Here is a 24,025-nt window from a genome sequence, read left to right on the forward strand (position 1 = left end):
AGGATGGGTAATGTCAGAGAATCCAATTTGAGGTCAAGAGGCAGGGACCAGCTAAGGAACTTTGGAAAAGCAATTTCATGACTTGGACTTCAGTCTCCCCATCCGGGAAATGAGGATGCCATCTGTGTCTGACCCTCAAAGTTCTCCCAAGGATTCTGCAAAATCACGAACAAACATGATTTAGAAGCTCCAAGTGCTGAGCATTTACCCAGGCCTATTTGCTGGCATTTTAACTGATCTTCCCAAAGCCACATCAAAGAGAAAGGCCTTTGTCAAAAAATCTGATATCCACTTGCCAGTTGCCAGTTGCCTGGTTCAGCTTCCCTGAGTCCTTATTTCCCCACTTATAAAGTGGGGGTGATAATAGTGCCTACTAGCCTATGAGACTGTAAGAGAGTTGTGATAATGTAGATAAAGCACATGGCACATAATAGTTGCTTTAAGTCTAGGCTTTACTATTGCTGACTGTACTCAGAAATAGTCTCCTGGTCTGTCCAGAGCAAAACATTCCTCACTAGCATCACCCTTTGAAGGTTTCCTCTGTCCCATCTCACTGCCTCTCCCCTGCAGCATATTCTGGTAGGAGATTTCCACTGCTAAAAAATAAATGACAAATTTCCAGTTGGGACTGCTGGGCTCCCTGGAACCCTTCTCAACTTTCCTTTCTCTAACAAGTGCTATTGGAGCCCCACCCACCACCCATTAGCCCTTTCCTGAAAGTCTCCTACAGGTCGAGTGCACTCTGGTGGCTTCCTAGCTCAAGTGCCCACACCCCTCTGTACCAGGGATTTCTCTGGCTGAAGGCTCTGGCTGGCAGGGTTGGACAGCCAGGGAGTTAGTGCCCCTGAGAGCAATCCTCAACCACTGTGGGACCTACAGGAGTCAGTGGACAAGTACTCCAACTTGCTTACCTCTCTGGAAGACAATTCTGAAATGTGTTCCACATTGTGTCTGAGAGGGTCCCCAGTGGGCTGAGCCCCAGTTGTCCAGGGTACAACTCCTTCCCTTTGCTTCCTGGGAACATTCTCTCAAATAAAGTATTTGCACCTAAATCCTTGATTCAGCATCTGCTTTGTGCAATACCTAAATGAGAACCCTTTTAAGCTCAGATCCCATCACACCATCTCATGCACACTGAACAATAGCCATCTTTAAACTCCATGCCCTTACTTTCACCCTTTGTCTCTGTTCTTTCTGTGTCTTTCACCTAAAATGCTTTCCTACCTTCACATCTCTCATCTCCTATTTTCCAAGCATCAGCTCCTCTCCACCCCCATGATAAGCACAAGGAGTAATTGCTCAACTCTGCCCTCCCAGAGCAGTCGATCTCCCTTTGGTATATGACCTTTGTCCCCCAGGTGCCCGACCTAGTAGAGGTTATCGATAACACATACCCCCTCCACTTTTGTTCAACTGATTCCTCCCTTGGCCGCATCTCGACCTTTATCATTGCCCAGAGCTGCTCCAAATCTGTGATCTTAGACTCCAGTGTCCCCTGGATGACCGGAGATACTTTTCTGTGGCCTTCTGGCTTTAGGAGCCTCTGTTCTATGAGGTTATCAAGGTCTCCAATCTCTTCTTCCCTATCTCTCAGTCCCTACAAGCCAGAACTACCCTATCAACCCCATACTGGCAAATCTTTTCCCCAAACTCAGCAGTCCCTTGGCCCCTTCCATAGCTCCATCTGTATAAAACCAAGGGCTTGGTCAGTTCACTCATTAGCCTCTGCCAGTGACCTCAGAAGACATGCAGAGTAGTTAGACATTCACAAGGGTTAGTAGGGTTGGAATCCTGGCTCCCCCACTACCCACTGTCTGACCCTTGGAAAATTACATAAGTGTTTGGCCTGCAGGCTCCTGTCAAAGAGAAAAAATAATAAAGGATAGTGCTCAGGTTGACGGTTCAATTTTTAAATGCCAAAGACATAGCAACCTCTCAGCAACTGGTTCTGTGGATATTGGTTTTATTACTGTGTCTACTGCACACATAGTTAGAATTATACTAGCACAGGATGGGCACTCCACAAATGTTAGCTGCTCTAGTTATTACCATGTTAGTTTCCTAGGGCTGCCATAACATTACCACAAACTGGGTGGCTTTTCTCATATATATTTTCTCACAGTTCTGAAGGCCATAAGCCTGAAACCAAGGTGTTGGTAGGGTTGGTTTCTTCCTTTCCTGCTTCTCTCCTAGCTTCTGGTGGCTGCTAGCAATCCTTGGTGTTCCTTAGTCTATAGCTGCATAACTCCAAACTCTGCCTTTCTATACATATTACCTTTCCCTCTGTGTCTGCGTGTCCAGTCTCCCTCTCATCTTGTGTTCCTTAATTTAATTACCTCCACAAAGACCCTTTCTCAAATAAGGTCACATTCACAGGTTCCACAGGTTAGGTCTTGGACATGTCATTTTGGGGCCATGTTTAAGCCACTACAACTTTGATCGCAAAGAATTTCAGTGGAAAGGTTAAGAATGGAAGGCAGGTTGCTGAGGACCGAGAGACAAAGGGGAGATGAAAGAAATGCAGATTGGAGAAAAACTGGCTAAGAAAGAATGTAGATGGAAAGGGAGCTGAGAGGGAGGCTCAGAGCAGAAGAGGGATTTTTGGTTCCTGTTTTAAAACATGGTAGACTCTTCAGTCTTAGGGAGAAATGGTAGAAACAAGGAAGAACTTAAAGATCTTGAAAATTTATAGGACACAGAGTGAGGAGCTGGCTCCAGAGTGAAGTTGCCATCAATAAATCAGGGCTGCTTCGTGACTCAGTAAATCTTAGGATGGGCCAGCTATAGACCTGACAGCGGGTTATGGAACAAGTCAAAACAGAGATATGGCTGCAGGAGAGAAGCGAGAGCCAAAGAACCACCAAAGACAAGAGAAAACATAACCAACCGAGCCTCTGGTGGAAGTCTGAAACTTAAAAGGGCTGACTCAGAGATCATTCACTGTGCAGCTTATAAAGCACTGTCAGTTTCTCATCTGAAGCAATAAATACTGCTAGAGGGCAGGCGGAATTACAGTGCCCCTTGGATGGAGAACCAGAAAGGTGCTGAGGTTACTGAAGGACACACAGGTAGCTGGGTTGTTTCTCAGAGTCCCAGCAGAGGAGGAAGGAGGAGGTCCTGTATCTGGCAGCAAGAAGGGACAGTCATTGAGGCCCCCACTCAGAAATGGGCTGTTGTGCCCCTTTTCACTCTCTTTCTGGAATTCTATGAGAGGGATCGTCCCTGGTATGCCACCTCTTGGAACTTCCTCGAGGGCCTTCCCAGAGAGACCTCTGCTCCTCCAGCCCTTCCCGTGGGTGCTCTCTTGCCGCTCCTCTCCAACTAAACTCTCTCCCAAGTGAGTGCCCACGGTGCTTGGCTCCAATGTGCACGTCCAGTCTACGGCTTCCAAACCTAATCTTCAGCCCATTTGTGTGCCCTGGGCTCCAGGTTTGCATGCCCAGTCACCTGCTGCACTGTCCATCTGGATGTCCCACGGCACTTTAAATCCAACAGATCCAAACCCAATTCATTTTGTTGCCCCCCAAATTTGCTCCTCCTGCTGTGTGCCCTACTTGCTCATCCGCATCACCAGCCACAAACCCACCACTGTCTCTCACCCAGCATCCTGTCGGTGTCAATGGCCAAGAACTATCTGTCCTTTTCTCTTATAAATACCTCATGACCCTGCCTCTTTCTCTTCATCCCCAGGCCTTGTTACTGTGTCTTACTTGGACCCTGCAAAAGGCTTCCACCAGGTCTCCTGCCTGCTAGCCTCTCTGGTGCCTCCTCCAAACTTCCACACCGTGATCTTCCTAGATCACAAAGGTGATCCCTTGCTTGGCTCCTTAAGGATCTCAAGTGGCTTCTCCACTTCTGCTGGGTAAAGCAAAACTGGCATTGAAGGCCTTGTAGGAACTGGCCCCTGCTGAAGCCCCAAGCCTTAGAACAACCCCACTTCCATCCCACCCTCCAGTCACACCCTAGGATTTACACTTTCCCAGATGTTCCCCACCTTGGTCTAGATTGTTCCTTCTTCCCACCACTCTCTGCCTGAAACCAGCTCAGGTATCTGCTCCTGCAAGAAGTGCTCCTGAGAGCTCCCCTGGGGTTAACCTTCTCACGTGGGCTCTTCCCCCTCCTTTGCCACACTGCTCACACGACTATATGATGATTATTTACCTTCCTATCTACCCACTAGACCGTGCAGAGGGCTAGACTGTCTGGGTCCCCAGGGTGGATTCCAGGAGCTGACACATGCTCTGTCCCGGGTTAATGTGCGCTGGACTGTGCTGAATGGTCACAGTGTACACCATTCTGCCGCAGTTTGCAGTTTACTTATTCGTCACTCTCTTACTATTTCCACTCTTCTTCACAACACATAGTTGGCTCAAAATATCTTTGTACAAATAAGGGTTTTTTTTTTTTTCACCTTTGAGTTATTTACTTGGAGTATGTTTCCCAAATTGGTTTCGCCTGAAAGGTGATACATCAGTTTGTGGCTCTTATCAGGCATTGTTAACTAGTTCTCTAGAAAGACTGTTGATTCACCTCACTGCGCCATGTTCGCAGGGTTCCCTGCAACGCTGCCAGCACTGAGTTTTACTATTTTCGTTCATATTTGCTATTTTAAGGCATATGCAATGGTGACAGTCTCCTCCTTCAAGGAGTCTTCTCTGGTCCTAGAGAGGCATTTGTGGTAGAGGATAATAAGTGCATAACAGGGTAGCAGAGGGAACTGTGGGAGCCCAGGTGTGGTGTGGGGACCCTAACACAGGCTGTGAGGCTCAAGGAAAACTTCCTAAAGGAGAATAGACCTAACTCAGACCCATCCAGTTCATGTTTTCAACTGTAACATCCTTCCCTGCCTTGGATTTCCCAATCTCATCTCTCTACCTTCTGGCTGGTCTTTGTTCATCTCCTGCTGTGATGGTCCTACGTCCCAGGGCTAATAAACCACAATAATTCAATGGGAATAGATATTTTTCCCATCTCATATGGAGGACACTGAAACTCACAGGGACCATGCTGTCGAGGACAGGAGTAGAACTTTTACCTAGTTCTATGTGACTGTTCCTGGCGCCAGCGCTCTCTTGGCTACCTCCCTGCTGTTGAGAAGGGACAGGGAGAAAGAAGACACTTCCCGAGAATGACTGTACAATCAGCCTGGAGGAAAGCACTTTTTACCTCTGTCCTCATTCACTACAACCCTGGAAGGTGAGTATGTCCGCCCAGTCTACAAAGGAAGAAGGTGTAGCCCAAGGTCAGTCACACACTGGGGGCAAGTCCAGCAACACCCAGAATGCCCAGCAACAAAGACTCTCATTCCTCCTAGAGGGCTTGCTACCCCACCTCCCTGCCACACTCATCTCAGAGGGAACACAAGGGTTCAGCAATGTCAGGGGTTAATTCATATGTCTAGGTCCTAACCCTTTATACCTCAGGATATGCCCTTATTTGGAGATAGGGTCTTTAGAGAGGTGATCAAATTAAGATGAGATCATTAGGGTGAGCCCTGATTCAATATGACTAGTGTCCTTATAAAAAAGAAAAAAAAAAAAAAAGAGAGAGAGAGAGAGAGAAATCTGGATACAGAGAGAGACATGCATAGAGGAAAGAGAATGTGAAGAGACACAAGAAGAAACAAGACAAAGAACCCCCAGGCTACCAGAAACTAGGAGAGAGGCCTGGACAGATCCTTCCCCAACAGCCCTGAGAAGGAACCAATCCTGCCAACACCTTGATCTCACTCTCACAGCCTCCAGAACTGTGAGAACATCAATTTCTGTTGTTTAAACCACTCAATCTGTGGTACTTTGTTCCAGCAAACCGAGTAAATTACCGCAAAGAGAAAACTGCCACCCACCCCCCAAACAGGGGCTCCTGAAGATATTTTTTAAAAGAATGACTTTTGTGATTTCAAATTGTTAAATGCCTCCATCATTTTTATTCAAGAAAACTGGGAAAAGATTAGAAAATATAAAGAAGGAAATTAAAAACACACTCCCTCTCATTTCGCCATTGGCATTTTGGTGACTTTCTCTGCAGCTTCATTTGCTTGTTTTTCCCCTGTGCAATTGCTAGAATCTTCCTCACAGGGCTGCTGTGAGCCTTGAATTAGAGCCCAGTTAAGGTTCTCAGCTCAGATTCCAGCACCCAGTTCAGCACTGTACACTGTAGATTTATGCATATTTATATAGACATTGTATAAAATGAGAGTCATGCTGTTTTATAACTTCCTCTTTTCACCTACCAGCTTGAGTATTTCCCCATATATTTAATAATTTCAACAGCATGACATTTAATATCTGCAGTCTTCCATCTGTAAATGTGGCATAATCTATTTACCCAATTCCCTTTCATCAAACATTTATGCAATTGCCAATTTCCCTAGTTACAAATAAGTCTGGGATAAATCATCTTTGAATTTAGGATACACCCCAGAAACAGCAGTGCTAAATCAAAGCATAATTCTCATAAAGGCTTTTGTACGGATTGTGAAATGATCCTGCTGAGGAGCTACACAATTCACCTCCGCAGCAACGAGGTCAGCTCTCACTTCCCTGCACCTTACCAACATCTGGCGTTTTCCCTATTATTGTTTTGACCAATTCTATAGAGAGGAAAAACCAGAATCTCCTTTTCATTTGTTCTTTGGGACTTCTAATGTTTTCATAAGGTTTTTGTATTTCTTCAGTGAACTACGTTAATCATCCTTTGCCCGTTTTGTCCACTGGTCAGTTCCTCTTATTGTTAGGGGTTTAGCTGGACTTGAAAGGGCTGCTGCAGATGGGAGCCCACGGGACAGTTTCCTCCCCACCCTTCTGACCCTCCTCCTCCTCCCACTTTCCCATCCTCCAGAGCTTTCCTTTGCTCTCCAGGGAACCTTTGTCATTCAAACTGGCCCCTGCTTCCCAGGGCCCTGGGAAAGACTTCTCTCACCGCCCTCTCCACCTTTTGCTACTTTCCCTCTGAGACCCACATTCTTGAGTCTCTCCCCACCTCTCCCCACGCCCTGCACATCCTCCCTCGAAATTCTTCATGGAGGCCTAAAGCCACAGACCCAGACTGACCCAGCCCCAGAGCAGGAATCCCAGCCCGCCCTACCCTGGCCTGAAAGGCGGAGGGAGCAGGGAGGTGGAGAGAGTTCAGAGGAGCAGCGGCCAGGGGAAGGCCAGGGAGAGAAAGGCCAGTGTGTAGTTTAAGAACCTGTCCCTGATGTCTTTTGATGTTTGAAGTCCTAGAATGGACCTCAAATCCCAGGTCAGCCACCTGCAGGCTGCAGTGAGGGGGAAATGCAACTTTATATATAAAGCATCTCACACAAAAAGTCCGGTGCACAGATCAGGCCTGGCTTCTCTAGGGAAGATGGACCTTGGAGAGGTCAGGAGTGCACTTGTGGCTGGATAGTGGGTGGAGAGCCGAAGAAGGAAGAGATTGGACAAAGCTGGGAGGTCAGAGGTTCTGGTGCAGTGCAGCTGGGGATGGTGATAAAAATGAAGGGTTTCAGGGCACACAAGGACCGAGGGTCAGTGCCTGGTACTGAAAGGGAAGCTCAGGCGTCAGTTCAGGCAGTGGACAGGACTCAGGACACCTTGTTTCAATTTCTGTCTCCAACTTCACTTAAGCACCCACCGAAGGCATTTGTAGGAAGGTCCAGCCTGTATCAGTTTGCTGGCCCCATCCTGAATCTTGTGGAGAGACAATCCTAGACCAGAGCTATCAGAGCAGAGGGCACCCCGAAAAGAGTAACGAAAACTGGAGTCAGAGGACGCTTGCCAGAAGCAGCCTTCGAGCTAGCTGGGCCTTATCAGATGATGGTGGTTGGGGAAAGCAGCGCTGCTGCCAAGAGTAGCCCAAACCCAGTGGAAAGTGAAGTTTGGCTCCTTTGAGGGTGACCGAGCCATCCAGGAGGGTAGGGTGCAGGGGAAGAGGCAGGATGAAGCCTGCGACAGGCGCCAGGACGCGGACCCCAAAACCAAGCTGGGCGAGGCGCACCAGGCCGGGTTTCGCAGAGATGGGTGCAGGCCTCGGAAGCCCCCAGCCCGGGCGAGTGGGGAGGGGGCGGGGGAAGGGACAGGGGCCGGCGCCCCCCACCCCCACCCCATCCCCTCCCGCCCGCCCCGCTCCCGGGCCGGCTGCACGTAGCGCTCGTAGGCTCTGCGCGCCGGGGCAGGTAACAAAGCGGCCAGTGTGGGCCGGGCGCCGGGGCGGGTCCTGCCCGCAACCTGCCGGGTGAGGGCCGGGGGCCCGAAGGGGAGGCAGCAGGGGGCGGGGCGGGGGTTGCCAGGCGGGACCTGCCGCTCCCGGCCTCTGTCCTACACCCCAGCAAGGCGCCAAAGTCCCTGTCTTAGAGACGGGATGGCCGAGGCCCAACCTGGCCCCGGGTCGCGCCGGGAGTGGTGAAATGCGCAGCTCTGAGTTACGAGGGACGAAGGAGGGCTGTGCTTGTACTTGCCCAGTCGGCACCCCCACTCCCAGAGTGAGGACGGGGACAGTGCCCCAGGCCTCCGAGCGGAATTCGATCTATGTGAACATTCAGGTGCACGGGTCTGCGCAACGGAATGTCTTATCTAGGAGGCCGGGGGAGTCCACCTGGAAGGACTGGTTTCCCAGCGGCTGTTTAAAAGTCTGGTCTCTATCAAAGGAAGAGGGAAGGGAGGCAAAGCCTTTGTAAGCCCCGCGTGGTGACACCATTACCTGTGCCCATGCCCAAGATGAATTCTTAGCTACTTACAATTCCCCCAAACACAGTATCCACCTGTGCGGGTGTCTGCATAAACCCACAGGCTGTGTCCACGCCTGACCTCACACGTGGGTCTGCTGGTGCTCCCCGCCAGCCACCCGAGAGATCCTGTCAAGGAGTGCTGGAGAGTGAACTCTAGAATGGCCCTTTGGGATCATTCATCCCCTTTCTTCTCTTCCGCCCCACTCCTTGGGCCTGGGCCCTTTGTCCTCTGTCCAGGGCAATCCTGGAGCAGATGGAGGAGGAGAACAAAGGCACTTGGGAGGGAATGTCCTCTGACTGGGAGCGGTTGCCCTCCCTCATGGCCCCCACAGCCCAGCCCATTACAGAGAGAACTCCCATCCCCCACCAAAGCTGCCAAATGCAGCTGAGGACCACCTAGGGTAGGTTTGTAGGCCACAAGAGAACAAGGAGCTAAGAGGCAGTTTCCTGCCCCCGCTGGGGCAGAGTGGAGTGGAGAAGACCAAGGTGCCTGTGGCTGCCTCTATTTCCTCATCAGTGCAATGGATACCTAGCAGGCTGATGGCTGTGATCTGGGTCCCCCATTTCTACCTTTTTGGACTACTTTGGAGCTTAGCAGCAGACCTGGGAAGCGGGCAGTACCCACACTCTCTCCCCTATCCTTGCAGCCTAGCCTAGAACCCCCATTTCTGAAAGGAAGCTTTGAAAGCAGCAGAGAGAAGCTCTGAGGTGCCACATAGCCTGGAGCAGTCTCTAGGTCAGCTAGAAAGAAGTGAGACCAGGTGCTGGGGGTGCCCAAGCCACTGAGCAAGTCACATACAGATGGAGGCTGCAGCCCCAGGAGCTCAGGGCTCAAGACCAGTATTCAGAGAGGAAGGGAAGCCACCCCCCACACACACACAAGGCTGAGAAAGTCAAGAATAGATATGTAAAAGGATGAGTGAATAAATGTGCAGGGCCTTAAATTCAATTGGATAGAAACCCCTCTGGCATGCTCAGGCTGGGACCTGTTGCAGATTGTCACTGCTCTGACCCTGCAGCTCCCCAGGGACCAAGGAATCCTCAAATTCAGTGCCAAGCCCAAGACCTGACAACCCAGGTGGCCAGGTTCCGCTTGCTGAGCTTCTAGCATAGGGTGTTGATGTGTCCATCTTCCCACCAGGTTGAGAACTCTTCACAGGTGTCTTCTGTGCCAGGCTCAGATTCCTACCCAGGTCCTCCATCCTATAGTCCCCTACAGTATAGGGCAAACCATGCCAAAGCACAAAAGCCTGGATTGAAATCAGACCTGGCCACCACCTCTGGTTTTGTCTTTGGATTGTCATTTCCCCCACTCCTCCCCTCTCTCTGAGTCTTAGTTTCTTATATGTAAAACAGAGACAAAAGCCCTCTCTTCACAGAATTGGGGTCACAGGCAGCACTGCCCCTCCTCCTCAGCCCCCAGGGTTCTTTGTTCAGCCTGTACACACTCTTCCCTGCCCCTCTCTTTATATCTGCCTGTATACCTGCACCAGCAGCTCCCTGAGGGCAGAGGCTGCTCTCCCTCATATCTCTGTGCCCAGTATTGCCCAGCATTGTCCAATACATGGTCACGCTTGTAGTGGTAGAAGTCACAATTTGTTGACAGGTAAATGATGAGTGAAAACGTTTTGTTAATCAGAGAGGGCTGTGCATAGATGAGGACTTTGGTCCTTATGTCAATATTTTAAATCACAGGGAGAAAAAAGTGGTGGGGACAGGGAACACAGCTCAGTGGTAGAGCACGTGCCTAGCACACGTGAGGCCTGGATACCGCTGCCAGCATCACAAAAAAAGGAAAAAAACCCACAGATGTTCAGGACTTGAACATTATCTTACGGACTCACTGAAGATGAGGAAAGTGAGGTTCAGAATGTAAACAGATGGCCAGAGATCACACAGACAGGCATCCTGCTTGAATGTCCACTGAAGTCTCCTAATTCCCAGGGAAGAAGGGCCTCCCCAGACCCCTTCCCCAGGTCATTTTTATCAGACCATCCCCTCTTCCCCACATGGCCCCAGTCAGTGCAGGCCAACACTGGATCCCTGTCTTCCAAGAGCCATGAATGCATGGGCGTCCTTGAGGGCCGAAGACAGGGCACTACCTTAGAGAGGCACTCTGAGTGTGCACAGCCTGGAAGGCGGGGAGGGTGGAGGCAGTGGTAGCAGTGCATGCAGGGCAGAGGCAGAGGTTTCCCTGTGGATGTCCCAGCAGACTGAGGGTAGTGGAACCAATATGGACTTCAGAGCCAGACTAACACGGCCTTCAATTCTGACTCTGACATGCATTAGCCAGGTCAGTTAGTAGAGCACAAGCTAGTTACTTTATCTGTGAGCCTCAGTTTCCTTACCTATAAGATAGGAATACTAAACCCTACCTGACAGACCAGTTGAGATGATTCTATGAGAACATAACATACTCTGGATCCAGAGTAGAAGTACCATAATTGTGCCACCCCACAATCCCTGGCCTCTCTGTCTCTCTCTCTCCTCTTTCTCCTAACTTCAGATTCCCCTCTATTTCCAAGATAAAATGAGGAAAAAAATCCTGGTCTGCTGTCCTTCCTCCACAGTCCAGAGGCTACTGTAAGGAGGATAGCGGTATGGGGTAGTAAGGTCTAAGTAAGCTAAAAGTGGTATCTCAGAAGGTACCCATATCAAATCTCAAATACTCTGTATTACCTGATATGGCCAAAGATGGGATTAAGTTAAGGATCTGGAGGGGAGGAACTTTTCCTTAATTGTCTACCTAGGCAGTATATGCCATCACAAGTGTCCTTATAAGAGAGAGGAGAGGGACAGAGAGTATAAGACAAACATATGCAGAGGAGGAGATGTGAAGATAGAACAGGAGATTAGAGTGATGTGGCCACAAGCCAAGGAACATCTGCAGCCACCAGAGCTGGAAGAGGCCAAGAACAAATTCTTCCTCAGAGTCATGGAAGGAAATGGAACTCTTCTAACACTTGTACTCAGACTTCTGGCTTCTGGGATAGTGGAAGAATACATTTTTGTTGTTTTAAGACACTGAGTTTGTGATTACTTGTTACAACAGCCACAGGACACTAACACAGGTCTACCAGTTCGGCTCCAGACCAACTATTTCCCTGTCTCTGTACCTCTCATCTCCTAGCCAGTCCTGGGCATAGGCCACACTAAGCCCTGAAGCCTGATCGTGGTGGGGTAGGATGCCCGTGTAGGAGCAAAGGGAAATAACCCCTCACCTTTGGAAGGTTTGCCATAATAAACTGACAAACAGTAAATAGAAGAAAAGGCATGCAAGTTTATCAATATGCAAAAGTGGAAAAATCACAGCATGAGAGGAACCACAGGAGTGTGGTCACCTACTAGCTCAACGCGATTTAAAAACTTACGTGAAAAGTCCCCTTTTCCTATAAGGGAGGAGAGGATAGGGAGTGGAGAGAGTTTTTAGGGGAATAGTAAATAGTTTTGGGGGTACTCAATGGACTTGGAGAATACACAATGGCCTGGGACAAAGTTTGCTGGTCCTGAAGAACAGACAATGAATTGTAAATGATTCTCTCTGGGACCAAAATAGAGGACACAGGTGTGTGACCAAAGTCTGTCCCAGAGTGTTGACATTCTTCAATCTTTATTCCTGTGATATGAGTTTAGTCTTCTTTTGTAAATGAAATTTCAGTAAGAAGACTGAAGGCCAGTGTGTTCCTCTTTTGGGTGGATCAGTCAGGAAGCTAATCCAACTTGCAGAAAGGTTCTCCCAGTGCTGGTAGGGGGAGAAACAGGGGAAGGTCAGAGGGACCTTGATTCAGAGGTCGCCAGACTACAGATACAGTTTCCCTGCCCCATAGACTCCACTGGGAGTGGGAATTGGGCATGTCTTCTGGGGCCAAGAACTGGTGAGCTGGGGTAAATGACAATGGGAAAATTTGGAGGCCTATATTTAAATTTTGCCTCTGCATTATTCATTACGTTAACTCAGCTAAGTCACTTAGCCTCTGGCTTCAAGTCTTCTCACCTGCCAAATACCCAGATTGGAATGCATGATTTTCCTGGGCCTTTTTGGTTCTGACTATAAGTGAACAGGGGAAGGGACTGGAGGGTTTGGGAGGCAGGAGGGAAATAATCAATGCCAAGGGGCAAATATGTTCAATCCTATGAATGGAATTTGAATTTCTCTCACAGATTCAACTAGAAGCAGCTTCAGGTAAGCAGGGCCTGCCCCATCTTACTCCTCTCAAGGGAGATGGCTCTGTCCATACCCCCACCACTCAAGAGGGCTCATTTGAACAATGGAACCTTATCCTCTGCTCTGGTTTGAATGTTTGCATCCAAACTTTATATGTTGAAATCCTACTCCCTCGGTGGTAGGATCTGGTGGGCCTTTGGGAGGTGAGTAGGTCATGACGGCATTACTGGGATCTAGGCCCTTATAAAAGAGACCCCAGAATGCTAGCTAGTCCTTCCGCTATGTAAGGACACTGCAAGAAGGTACTATCTGTGACCCAGAATGTAGACACTGCATCTGCCACTGCCTTGACCTTGGACTTCCCAGCCTCCAGAACTAGGAGAAATAAACTTCCGTTTATGTCACATAGTCTAGCAGCCTGAATGAACAAGGACATGCTCTGTGGGCAAAACTAACTGGACAAAGGGGGATCTGACCTGAGGGCTGCCTGACAACCAATGGCATGGAGGGAGAAGATGAGCTGGGTCAAACCTGATTCTCACCCTTGGCAACTCAAAATGGGAAAACATGGTAGGAAAATAGAGGCAAAGATGTCATAATCGGGAGAGATCTGAACCTGTTCAAGTCAGGGGCTGAGTAGAGAAATTAAAGTGAGATAGTTGCCAAGAGAATGAGAAGAAGCAAAGTTAGATGGCCAGGAAAGATGTATTGATGTTGGGCTGTGAAACTAAGTCCTTGCGCTCCAGCTGCTGGTAGTCCCAAAGGTTCCCTAGCATGGAGAAGACCACAGACTTAACACTTGGTAAGAACTTTGTTTTCAAAAGTGTATTGGCAGGAAAGAAGGAGAAGAATACTCACCAGCCAGGAGCTATGGACTGACTATCTCACTAATTTTTTAATGTGTCAAATTTTAGACAGCTAATAACTAGTAATACATAAGAATAAGTGAGTTTAGCAAGGTCACAATAAATAAAGTCAATATCTTAAATTCAATCATATTTCTATATACTAAGAATAAACAACTGAAAACTGAAATTTTGTAAGCACTCTTTATTTTTGATATTTATTTTTTTGGTACCGAGGATGAACCCAGGAGCACTTTATCACCGAGCTGCTTCCCCAGTCCTTTTTATTTTTTATTTGGTGACAAGGTCTTACTCAGTTGCTGAGGCTGACCTGGAAACTGCAATGCTCCTGCCTTAGCCTCCCAAGTTGCTAGGATTACAAGTGTGTGCCACTGCACCCAGCTTTAAAATCACACAAAAGCATAAAATACTTAGTGGTACATTTAACAAAATATATTGGAGATGTATGTATTAATTATCTATTGCTATACTACTAGTTATCTCAAAGTTAGTGGTTTAGAAGAAGCATGTATCACCGCAGTTTCCCTAGACCAGGCGTTCAGGAGCAGCTTAATGGGCGGTTCTTGCTCAGGGTCTCTCATGAGTTTATAATCCACATTAGAGAGAGCGCCAGTCATCACATTAGCCATGGAACTCTGCGTAAGGTTGCTTACCACACAGCTACTGATCCTCCCAGATGGGATGCTGCTAAATGTTCTAAAATACTTAGAATACAGTCCTCCATATCTATATGTTCTACATCCATGAATTCAACCACCCACAGATCGAAAATATTCAGAAAATATACTGCATGTCTACTGAACATGTATACTTTTTTCTTGTACTATTTCCTGAACAATACAGCATAACATACTCACTCAGCATTTACAGTGTATTAGGTATTATAAGTAAATCTAGAGATGGTTTTAACTATATGGGAAGATGTACATTGGCTATATGCAAATACCATACAACACCATTTTAAATAAGGGACTTGAACATCTGTGGATCGGTTTGTCCAAGGGGGTCCTGGAACCAATCCCCATGGATACAGAAAGACAGCTATAACCAGGGTAGCTTCCCACAAAAAAAAAAAAAAGAATGATCTGTGCCAACATCCCAGTATTGCTGAGGTTGAGAAAACCTGTACCAAGCAAAGACTTAGTCTTAATCTTAGAACACAAAAGGCATCATAATCTTTTTAAATTGATAAACTAGACTTCATAAAATAAAAAACTTAGCCTGGCACAGTGGTGCACACCTATAATTCCAGCGACTTGAAAAGCTCGGGCTGGAGGATTGATTGCAAGTTCAAGGCCAGGGCTGGGGATGTGGCTCAGTGGTTCAGCACCCCTATTTCAATTCCCAGGACCAAAAACAAAAAAAGGAAAAGACATCCTTTTTTAAGAAAAACAAAAAGGTAAGCCACAGGTGGGTGAAACATTTGTAAAATACTTATCTGGATTAAAATCCAGAATATATAAAGAACTCTTACCACTCAAAAATGAGAAAACAACAAACTTTTTAAATAGGTAAAAGACTAGGACAGATACCTCACCAAAAAAATACAAATTTGAATGGTCAGTATATAAAAAGATTGTGTGTGTGTGTGTGTGTGTGTGTGTGTGTGTGTGTCTGCTCGTACCTGCACGTGATTTGAGGTACTGGGGATTGAACTCAGGAGCACTCTACCACTGAGCTGCTTCCCCATTATTCCCCTCCACCCCATTATGTTTTAAATTTTGAAGCAGGTCTTGTTAAATTGCCCAAACTGGTCTGGAACTTGTGATCCTCCTGCCTTAGTATCCTGCACGGCTAGAATTATAGGTGTGCACCACCACACCTGATCATAAAAAGATTCCTAACATCATTAGTCATTAGAGAATGCAAACTTAAACCACAATAAATACCAATACGTATTCACTGGGATGACCATAAATAAAAAGACTGAAAAGTTCAGCCAGGAAATGAAAAGCACTTTACTTAGCACTTTAAACCAGAAATTTCTTTAAAATTTAAAATCCTAAAACTATCCATTTGAGAACACTTACTGTATTTGTCCAATAAAATATTTAGGATTTATATAGGGGTTATAGCATTTGTTCAGCGAAGATGACCTCTTAGAGATCTATAGAGGTGGTCACAGAGTTTGTGCAGGGAATAAATCATTGAAGGGTCTTTGTGTCAGCTGGCAAGTTTGAGGTTTAGAACCTGCAATGGTAGGTCACAGACACACGACACATCTGCTGATTAGGGAGGGACTGAACTTCTCAACATTAGGGCTCCCTCCATCTAGACCTCATGAGGCCCATTGTTGGGAGGCTCTTCATAATACCTCTGGGATTTCACTCTGTGCCCCATGCAGATTCTTACACTAATGCCCCTCTGACTGAGTCAGCGTGAGTGGCTGGCCCTTTGTTTCTTGCCACTACAAGCTTTTCAGTAGAAAGGGTCAGAGTTCTGGTTTATGACTAAGAGGTTAAGACTAGATCTGGGATTATGACCACAGAAAACCTAATGCAAGTTACTCCTAGAACTGTGTCTAACACACACAAAGTATGTGTTGGTCAAGTAAATAAATGAATGAAAACTGGGGTAGGCTAAAGAATTTATTCCTTGGCTTCAGGTAGCTCAAACAATATCATAAAGAATAGGGAAGGGTAGTGACTTTAACTGCACATGTACTAAAATTGGAACAATACAGAGATTAGTTATGGTCCCTGTGCAAGGGTGACTTGCAAATTCATGAACTTGCAAGTGGGGAAGGGTGTCTCCCTTGATCCACTCTGACCCTGGCAGTATCAGGCACAGGCTTCCCACCACCCATCGCCATTCTGCTAAAGGACTCCCTGCTCTTCCTGTATCATTCCACAAAAGGGGATCTCCGTGGTAGCAGCTATGAAAAAAAAAAAAAGAAGAAGAAGCCACTTGTCTTTCTCAGGAATATTCCCTCAATGTCTCCTTGCTGTTCCCCAGCTCTGATTTGGTTCAGAGCCAACCCTGGACACCTGGCTGTAGACACAGGGTGGACTATGTGAATTGACTGAAACCAATCGAACTTACTCCCGATGCTAGGGAGTGAGCTGCTTCCTACAAGTGAATTCGAAATACTGGCTCAGAGTATTACTGACTGGGACCATGGAATGGTCTTATTTTAAAATGCCCCCAGTGATTCCGCCATATTAAAAGATAGGGAGTCCCCACCCATTAGATCAGGCTTACACCCCCAGAAAGTCATTCCCAAGTGGGGCTGCTGCTGCTGATGGTGGTGGCGATGACAGTGGTGATAATGAGGCTGCAAGCAAAGGCAGGGAAGCCTGCTCTAAGCCTTGACATTTGCTTCTAGACCCTTTCATCTTCAAGACAGGACTGCGAGGTAGATCTGTTATTATCAGGCCCTCTTACAGATGAGAACTCTGAGGGTCCAGGAAGTCACTTCTACAAACTCACTGTTCTCATAAATAACAGAAGCACCCGGAAGCCTCTCACCCCAGAGTTCCACACTTCCTGGGCCTCTGTTTAAGCCTTCTGCTAAGTAATTCCCTAGGATAATCACTTATCCTATTCCATGGCCCTGGGATCTGGATTACTCCCAGCATTTAGCTATTACAAATAAAGGTGCTAAATATTTATGCATAAGCTTTGGTAATGTTTTCTTTTCCTTTGGGTAAATAATTAGAAGTGGAATAATATGTTGGGTGTATGTTTAACTGTTTAAGAAATCATCAAGTTGTTTTTCCAAAGAAAGTGTGCCATTTCATCACCACCAGCCTATGTAAGAACTCCAGTTGTCCACCGTCTTCCCCAACATTTGACATGATCAGTCTTTTCAATGTTGGACATTCTAATAGATGTGGAGTGGCATCACTTTCAGTTTCAATTTTCCTAACACCTATGACATTGAGCTTCTTTTCATGTTCTTATTCGCATCCATCTATTTTCTTTGGTGAAGTGTCTGTTCAAATCAATGCCCATATTTTTATTGGGTTGTTTGTTTTCTTAGTACTGAGTTGTAAGAGTTCTTTGTATATTCTGAAAATAAATCCCTTGCCAGAGATGTGATTTTTTTTTTTCCTCTCGGTTTGTGGCTTATCATTTTGTTTCTTGCCTTTTTTTTTTTTAATGCAATACAGGATGTATTGGTGTGTGTGAGATTAAGAAGGAGACCACACAGTGGAAGCCCTCATGGGCGCAGGGCACACCACTTGTGCAGGGGACCACAACTGGGGATATATTTGACCCCACAGCCATCAGGAATGAGCTGCTTCACAGCCACCATGTCTTCAAATTCATCAGCATTTAACTTGGTAAAGCTCCACTTCTTTGAGATGGGGATCCTCTGGGGAACTTGAACTTGGCCCTGCATAGGGCTTCAATCACATGATCCTTGTTCTGCAGCTTGATGCACATGGACATGATGACTTGGCCAATGTGAACCCTGGCCACTGTGCCCTGGGGTTTCCCAAAGGCACCCCGCATACCTGTCTGGATCCTAGATTGGGGACATCAGGAGATCAGAAACATGAACATCCACTGAATGTGCTGTCTCCAAGGTCCCTTAGGGCAACCATACAAGCAACAGGCTGCATACACTACCGAGGAGATTGCTTTTTGCAGCCATTGCACACTAGGCCACCACAAGTAAAGGAACCCATTCGGCTTAATTAGCTGCAATATCTTTATTTTCTTAACAATATCATTCTAAGAACATTAAATTTTAAATTCAATAAAAACAAATTGATTAATTTTTCTTTTATAGACAGTGCCGATTTATCTCAGTCATATTTTATCATTGTAATGTCCAAGTCTTACCTATATTTCATCAGATTTATCCCTAAATATTTTGTATTTTGATATCATTAAATTTTTTCAAATTTCAATTTTAGATGGTTGCTAACGGATAAGCACATAATTCAGTTTTTGTTTTGATTTATTTATTTTTATTTGTATTATTTTGAGGCATTGTGATTTAACCCAGGAACTCACACCCACTAGGCAAGAGCTCTAGCACTGAGCCACAATCCCATAATTGACTTTTGTACACTTATCTTAGAGCTTACATCCTTGTAAACTCACGGATTATAGTATTTTTTTTGTGTGTGTGGACCCCATAGGATTTTCCACGTAGGTAATCAAGTGGTCTGTAAATAAAAGTAGTTTCACTTCTTCCTTTGCAATCTTAGTTACCTTTTATTTCTTTTTCTTGCTTTATTGCACTAACAATTTAGTTGTCATAAGTTGTCCTGCAGTGCACTGAAATATTGGGTTTTTTTGGAAGATTTTTTCTCTGTGTGTTTCATTTTTTATAGTTTCTATAACTTGCCTTCAAGTTCATGAATCTCTTCTGCAATGTTTAATTGGCCATTATTTCTATCCACTGTATTTTTCATCTCAGGCATTGTAGTTTTTATCTCCAAAAGGTTTTTTTATTTTTATTTTTTTTAGTTGTAGATGGCCAAAATGCCTTTATTTTTTATTTCTTATTTTTATGTGGTGCTGAGAATTAAACCCAGTGCCTCACACATGCTAGGCAGATGTTCTACCTCTGAGCCACAACCCCAGCCCTTCTTTGGGTCTTTTTACAAAGATCATGTCTCCACATAGTCAATCTTCTTTTTTTTTTTTTTTTTTCCTAGCTTGAAATCAGTAGAAATAACATCATAATAACCTTTTTAATGTTATTGCCTGCTGATTTTACTACCAATATCATTTCTGGATCAGTGTCAATGGATTAATATCTTATTTATGGATAGAATTTTCTTGCTTCTTCACATTCCTGGTGACGGTTGACTTAATGGCCAACATTTGTGAACTTTAACTTGTTGGATGCTATATATTTTTGTATTTCTATAAAGAATTTTGGGTTTGTTCTGAGAAGTAATGAAGTAACTTAGAAGCTATTTGATCCTTTTAGGTGAGACCAGAGTTGAATTTAGCAAAGGGTTCATTTTCCCCCACTACTCAGCCAAGACACTTCTTAGTACTCTAATTGATGCCCCTTGAATAAGAGGTTTTTAGCTCTGGCTGTCAAAAATACACTTTGCTTCTCAGCCCTGTGTGAGCTCTGAATACTGCTCCCTCTTTCTCTTTTGGATGGTTCTTTCCCTAGCCTCAGGCTATCCTAGTTGATTAATACTCAGCTGAGTAGTTCAAGGGAACCTTCGTATCTCTGGTGCTCTTCCTCTGTAGCCCTCATCCATCTAATATTCTGCCCTACAGGTTCTAGCCTCTTTGGTTTCTTTCTGACTCCCAGTCATGTCTTGTCAATTCAGAGAGATGGCACTGCCTGAGTTCCCCTACTTCTGGGCCATGGCCTGGGACCTTTCTCCAGGTGATAAGTCGCTCTTAGGCATCTCCTTGTTTTCCTTCCCTTCTCTCAGTGGTCACTGTTCATCATGGTCCAGTATGCAATGTCTTGAATGCCACTGCTTCAATCTGTTTTGTTTTTTCAGTTGTTTCAGGTGGGAGGGTAAACCTCTTCCTCCATCCTAACCAGAAGCAGAAGTTGCTGGCATCAGCATTGGCCTTAGGGTTGGTCAGGAAGTGTCAGGCTTGACTCTGAACTGGAGCTGCAATATTTTTCCTCCTTTAGACCAGCTGTCACACCTGGCTCCACAGAAGGATCAGTGGTATCAGTACGTCTGTGCTCTCAGGCTCTCAAGCAGTGGGTGCCAACCAGATCAGCAGTCAGGGTCAAGAGGTAACAAGCACACCCCATGGGAAGCCAGAGCTGCTATATCTCACTATAACTTGGTCAGCAGAATGATTCCTCACTGAGGTTCCAATGCATCCACCTCCACCAGCATCCTAGCTGGGGTCAGGATGCTTTCCCCTGACAACCCTGACCTCTCCTCCAGTTACTAATCTCACCTGGCCAGGGCTGGAGGGAAATTGGCACCTGCAGCTTCCCAGTTGGCAACATTATCTACTACCTAGAAACTTCCATTTGTTTGAGCAGTTACATTTGCCAGGCTCAGAGTTGCCTTTTGAGACTAGAACAGGTAAAATGGCTTGCCCAAGATGAAACAGTTGGAAAGGGGAAGAATCTGGTTTCTGGTGGATGGCCTGCCAAGAATGAGTCCTGAGAAACTTCTTAGCCTCTGGGTCTCTTCCACCATTTTGACCTGGGCTCCTAACTCTATTTCAGGCTTGTGTCTGCTTCTGGGCCTCAAGTGCTAACCCAAGTCTGCTTAGTTCTGAGAGGCAGGGTAATAGGTGAGACATAAACAGACTCAGGTTCAAATCCTGTTTTCCAACTGTGTGGCCCCGAAAGAATCTCTTCATTCTTGCTGAGTCAGAAGAATCACTTCTACGGAATAGGATAATGGTATTACTCCAGGGAGCTGATGTGGGGATTAAATGAGATACTATTATAAAGCACTTACTTTGACATGAGTATTGAATACATGGTAGCGAGACTTCTAATTTCCGATCAGGCGTATAAGGAGATGGGGAGTTGTAATTCTGCCCTAACCACAAATAAAAAGTTGAAAACACTGAAAAATCAATAACTTCTAGATCCATCAGAGAAGTGAAGTCACGGGAAAAATTATTGTCTTAAAAAGTGAAGAACAGGGCTGGGGTTGTGGCTCAGTGGTAGAGCACTTGCCTGGCATGTGTGAGACCCTGGGTTGGAGCCTCAGCATCACATATAAATAAATGAATAAAATAAAGGTCCATTGACAACTAAAAAAAGTTTAAAAAAAAAAAAAGTGAAGAACAGGCAGATCCAGAGAACCAGAACTGACTGAAATGGAAACCCACAAGCAGAAACCTCCACCAGAACCAGAACTGGGTTAGGAAAACCTAAACTATCCTTGAAGACTTGCTGGAGGTTCAGTGTGGGGAAATCTGAGAATTAAAAGCTCGAGGAAGATCCAGTTAGGAGGGGGTCAACTATTCGTGAATTTTTATCTTCAGAATCTCTACTAGGTCCTTACAGTGAATATCAGAGAAAGATCCTCTTCTGCTTCCAGCAGAGGGGTGAGAATGATCATTTTGAAATATGCTAGAGCACTCTGTTCTTCATAACAAGACTTACTCTCCAGAGAAACTATTTTATCAGGTCAGAATCTTCTGGGGTTTTACCAGAATCTTACTTGACCAGGGGAGAAGGGAAAGACCCAACCCTAACCACCTCTAGTCATCCCATCCTATCCAAGGGGAGGGGGAAACTGAGAATCTCTATGGGGGCTTACAGCCAAGGCTCACACGTTACCACTACATCACAAAAAGCCTCTTTTGTTGGAATTCCTTTTACCAAATACATATATGCAGTTTCTTTGACAACAACAAAAAAAATCGCCCAGGCAAACTAAAGACAAAAATCAGTTTGAAGAAACAGCAAGAATCACAACCAGAGTCAGATATGACAGGATGCTATGACTAATATACTAAGGACTCTAATGCAAAAAGTAGACAGCACACAAGAACAAAGCAGCAAAGCAAGCAGAGAGATGGAAATTCTGAGAAAGAATCTAGAAGAAATGAGATCGAAACTCTCTAACAAATGAAGAGAATCTTTGATAGGCACCTGAGTAGATTGGACACAACTGAGGATCTGTCAGGAGAAACTTTCAAAACTGAAATGCAAGTGGAAGAAAAACTGAAAAAAAAAAAAAATGAGGAGAAATATCCAAGAACTGTGGAACAACTATGGAAGGTATCCCATATGCACAATGAGAATATCTAAAGAAAAGAAAAGAGGAGCAGAAATATTTGAAGCAATGATGACTGAGAAATTCATGAAATTAATGCCAGATACCAAACCACAGATCCAGGAGGCTCAGAGATCATCAAGCCAAAAATCAAAAACAAAACTATACGCATGCATATTATATTCAAACTGCATAAAATTAAAGGTAAGAAAATATCTTGAAAGCAAGCAGGTGGCCGGGGAAGGGGAATAGTTACAGAAGAGCAAAGACAAGTACTACACCCAATTTCCCAGAAACCAAGACAGCAAGAAGCGAGTGAAGACATATTTAAAGTATGGAGAGGAAAACCAACAAACCTAGTATTCTGTGTTCTATAAGTTGTCCTTTAAAAGTGATGGAAAAATAAAAATTTTCTCATACACAAAAAAATGAGGACATTTGTTGCCAATAGATCTGTCTTACAAGAAATGTATAAAGAAGCTGTTCAGAGAGACAGAAAATGACAGAGGTTGGAAAGTCAGATCAACAAAAGGAGAGAAAGAGCAGTAAAGAAGAAATAAGTTAAAATTTTTTGTTTAAACCTTTATATTTCTTAATATTTTTAAATTGACAAATAACATATTTTTAAAACCAGGGATTGAGCCCAGAGGCACTTAACCACTGAGCCACATTCTCAACCCTTTTTTAATTTTTTTTTTTTTTTTTTTTTTAATTTTGAGTCAGGGTCTTGCTAAATCGCTTATGGCCTCACCAAGTTGCTGAGGCTAGCTCTGAACTTGTGATCCTCCTGACTCAGCCTCCTGAGTTGCTGGAATTACAGGCATGCACCACAGCACCTGGTTCAACATGGTGTTTTGAAGCATACATATACATTGTAGAATGGTTACATTTAGCCAGTTAAATACATTTCCACAGAGTTGCCATTTTGTGGTGAGAACACTCTGCATCCACTCTCTTTACATTTTTCAATATCACACTATGTCATCATTACCCATAGTAACTTGACTGTACAATAGATCTCTTGAAGTTCATGCCTCCCATCTAACTGTAATTTAAAATGTGGAATACTTCACAAATTTGCATGTTATCCTTGCTCAGGGGACTTGCTAGTCTTCTCTGTATATTTTTAGTATATGTGCTGTGGAAATGAGAAAATTTTACAGGATACCAAATGCTCATTTTTATTTACTTATTTTTATGTGGTGCCCAGGATCGAACCCAGTGCCTCACACATGCCACGCAAGCGTTCCACCACTGAGCCCCAGCCCCAGCCCTCCAAATGCTAATTTTTAAAGTGTTTTTTCCTCCACCCTAAATATTTCACTTCATTCTCTTCTTGCTTGGTTTCTAAGAAGCCAATGTAATTCTCATCTTTGCTCCTAAGTTCAAGTTCTACCACTGAGCTGCACCTCCATCCCCATAGGCAAGTTTTGGGACTTGGGGTTTTTTTGCAGGGTGCATTTGGAGGTCCTGGGAATCAAATCCAGGGCCTTGTGAACACTATGCAAGCCCTCTACCACTGAACGACATCCCCAGCCCTGTAGGTAAATTTCTATTTCTCTGCTTTCTTTTCACAATTTTATTTTTCTTATTCTTAATTGATCTAACATAACATTTTTTTCAAAATAATAATAGCAAAAAATTTTATGAT

The 24,025-nt window shown here is 45.1% G+C and overlaps 2 non-coding genes across 2 annotated transcripts; both read right to left on the bottom strand.

Moving 5' to 3' along the window:
• Positions 1-18,257: 18,257 nt before the first annotated feature.
• LOC124968596 (small nucleolar RNA SNORA70) lies at positions 18,258-18,391 on the bottom strand. Its single transcript, XR_007105783.1, has one exon. It is a non-coding gene; the product is annotated as a small nucleolar RNA SNORA70 (small nucleolar RNA).
• A 5,036-nt stretch (positions 18,392-23,427) lies between these two features.
• On the bottom strand, positions 23,428-23,533 carry LOC124968416 (U6 spliceosomal RNA). Its single transcript, XR_007105713.1, has one exon. It is a non-coding gene; the product is annotated as a U6 spliceosomal RNA (small nuclear RNA).
• Positions 23,534-24,025: the final 492 nt, after the last annotated feature.

This window comes from Sciurus carolinensis, chromosome 1, assembly GCF_902686445.1.
Source record: "Sciurus carolinensis chromosome 1, mSciCar1.2, whole genome shotgun sequence".
Classification (NCBI taxonomy): Eukaryota; Metazoa; Chordata; class Mammalia; order Rodentia; family Sciuridae; genus Sciurus; species Sciurus carolinensis.